The sequence below is a fragment of the Leopardus geoffroyi genome, chromosome B1 (assembly GCF_018350155.1).
Source record: "Leopardus geoffroyi isolate Oge1 chromosome B1, O.geoffroyi_Oge1_pat1.0, whole genome shotgun sequence".
Classification (NCBI taxonomy): Eukaryota; Metazoa; Chordata; class Mammalia; order Carnivora; family Felidae; genus Leopardus; species Leopardus geoffroyi.
The window spans coordinates 86847579-86850452 of NC_059327.1; the positions used below are offsets into that span (position 1 = coordinate 86847579).

The 2874-nt window shown below is 38.0% G+C and overlaps 1 long non-coding RNA gene across 1 annotated transcript; it reads right to left on the bottom strand.

Annotated features, from left to right (window-relative positions):
- Positions 1–636: 636 nt before the first annotated feature.
- LOC123592418 lies at positions 637–2388 on the bottom strand. Its single transcript, XR_006709762.1, has 2 exons — positions 2293–2388; positions 637–1515 (listed from the first exon to the last, which is right to left on the bottom strand). It is a non-coding gene; the product is annotated as an uncharacterized LOC123592418 (long non-coding RNA).
- Between the last annotated feature and the right edge of the window lie 486 nt (positions 2389–2874).

Genomic DNA, 2874 nt, shown 5'->3' on the forward strand with positions numbered 1-2874 from the left:
AAAAACCTGAATCTGTTTAATGTAGCAAGGTAATTTATACTCTGCTTTATTACCAAAAGGATTTCAGATAGTTTACATATTCTAAGAACAAGTGAAAGTCAAAAAATAGGTAAAAGAAAAAAGGATGGCAAAAGATGAAAGCATACAGAATACATGTTGTAAAATGTTACACAGTAATTAAAATTCAGCTATAAGGTTTGGTTTTGAATGTCTTGGAAGCCAAGGCAAAAAAGATGATCAGTAATGAGATTCAAAGAATCCAGTTTACCAGCTGCTTAGAAGCAACTAAGCTTTTCCTAGCATTTTGTCAAGAGGAATCGGGGCGCCTGGGTGGCTAAATCAGTTAAGCGTCCGACTTCAGCTCAGGTCAGGAGCTCACGGTCATGAGTTTGAGCCCCACATGGGGCTCTGTGCTGACAGCTCAGAGCCTGGAGCCTGCTTCCAATCCTGTGTCTCCCTGTCTCTCTGCCCCTTCCCCACTTGCACCTGTCTCTCTTTCATTCTAAGAAATAAACAACAAACAAAAAGGAATGGCCGTGTCTGCATGTCTAATCTTGCATGAGTGTTCTTAGATGTGGGCTTTATACAGAAATCTAGGGAACAAAGGCCTGGAATTGTGAGTATTCCGTTCATCACTCAAAGGCAGATATTTTTTTACTTTACAAATCAAAGTAGGGTTGACATTCTCTCATGAAATTTAAAAACCAGATCACCCACAACCTCACATATGCCTGGAAGAACAATTAGGAAAAAAAACCCTTGCCATTCATTCTATCAACCTCTCACCTATTTGGGGCTTTATTTTCTATTACTGCTATTAGTTCTGCATTTTCAAACTGAAAGATTACTCTTCTTGGAATAGTAAGAGTGGGTTGTTACAACATCCATGAATATTTTAAGACATCAAGTACAGTGCCCTTCCCTTTCTTGCTCTGAACCTTTGAAGGAAGGTTCAGTGACTTACGTGTATAACAATTTATTGTTTTACAAACACCTCCGATATCTGTGGGGTTGACAGGGCAGGTACAATGCAATACTCTGTAGATGAGAAAACGGAGGCCCTGGAGATGGAGCGGCTCGTCCAGGGCCACGCCGGTCGTGTGTCTTCGCTTGGAGCCTGGCCCCTTCTATTTGATGTTGTTTGTTTTCTCCTCCCCTTGTTTCGTGAGCCCAACTCCAGTCCTCTACCATTCTGGGATCCATCCACTCTAGATAAAAGCTGGACTGTGCCATATTTTTATACATGTCATTTAAAAAAGCTCTTTCTGCAAGTACATTCGTTTTTTGGATGACTGTCCTTGTCTAAAATTGAAATCAATTATGATTATGAACATGTGTTTTTAATCCCTTTTTAGAATTTATATCTTGGATATAAGCTTCCTCAAGCCTAAAACACATTATCTAATTATATTTCCTTCACTATTATAAAACCTTGGATGGTTTAAAAATTTGCTCAAATAGAGAATACTTGCATCAATTTCCTCTAGTTTGAAACACTCCGAGTAGCTGTTCTCACTGCTTAAAAAAAAAAAAAAAAAAAAAAAAGCTACCATCAAAGTATGCAAATAGTATTAGATATTCTACTTTTGAACTGCTTCGCTGCCATCAGAATAACTGAAATCTACTCTTTCGGCCACTATTTGGCCTCTGTATCTCGCTTCTGTTCTATACTGTGTATGTACTACAAAGTATTTGACTCAGGTGTTTGACCATTTTTCATTGAACCGATCTCTTCCTCCTCCACCTATCACTTTTCTCTCCAATTGTACTCACTTGGGGCCAAAGGAGCATGTTGGCAGGGGAAAGAAGCACGTACTCTGGAGTCAAGAACTATTAGCTGTCATGTCACTTTGGTCCACGTATTTGATGTTTTACATCCATTTTAAATTAAGAGTAGTTGTAGAAACATTAATAATAAAGAACAGCTGTAAGATCATATATGTAAAGCTCTTAGAGGCAAAGGTGTAAGGAGTTCAAATGTTAGTTTCTTTGTAAGTATACACCACCATGCTTTGCTTGAGTAAATGAGGTGGTCATTCCTATTCCTACCACCTCGTAGAGGGGAATCTACTGAAATAGGGCACGGAGGAGGAAAAAAAATCCATCGCCCCTCATTCTCTCTTCAAATCGGCACAATTTTACCTTCTCTCTGAAGACTCTTACTATGACCACGACTAAAATATTATGTGATATAAAAAGAAAAGCCAAACCAAAAGGTACAGAGGGATGGAATAAGAGAAATTCGTTAAATGGAACATGCTTAAAAATTTAGAATACAGATTTGTTACTTACCATTCTGCCTTCCGGTTACTCTGATAGTCCATAAGGCAAAGGTGTCTATGAAGACTTAAAAGGAAGAATAAAATATGAAGTATAATCCAACAAGATTTAATACACTACTAAGAAATTATTTACCTAAATGCTCCCATAATTACATTTTAAATAGACAAATACAAAAGCATCAAACACAAGCATACTGAAGTGTTTAGGCCTCCTGTCACGGTAACTCCACAAGACCACTCATGACGAAGAGTTCCATTATAGGTTTTCCCCCATCTCCTTAATTTATGGGAACATTACAATCACAAGGTGTTTCCATTTTTTTTTGTTCATTAGCATTCCCACCAACCCCTAGCCTAACGCTCAACCCATCGCCTGTTAATTCATATATTGGTGGACATTTTAAATTCAGACATTATTTTGGCTTTCATACTCATCTGGAATGGTTTGCTTAAGGCTGTCGTGATAGTTTCTCTTTAGGCTGGTGTACTTTGGGGTAGGCAAACAATATTTAATGCTGGTACTAGTGAGTATTCTAATCAGTATTGTTTCTCAACAGCATAGGATTACCATTATTGAACCAAATGACAGTTG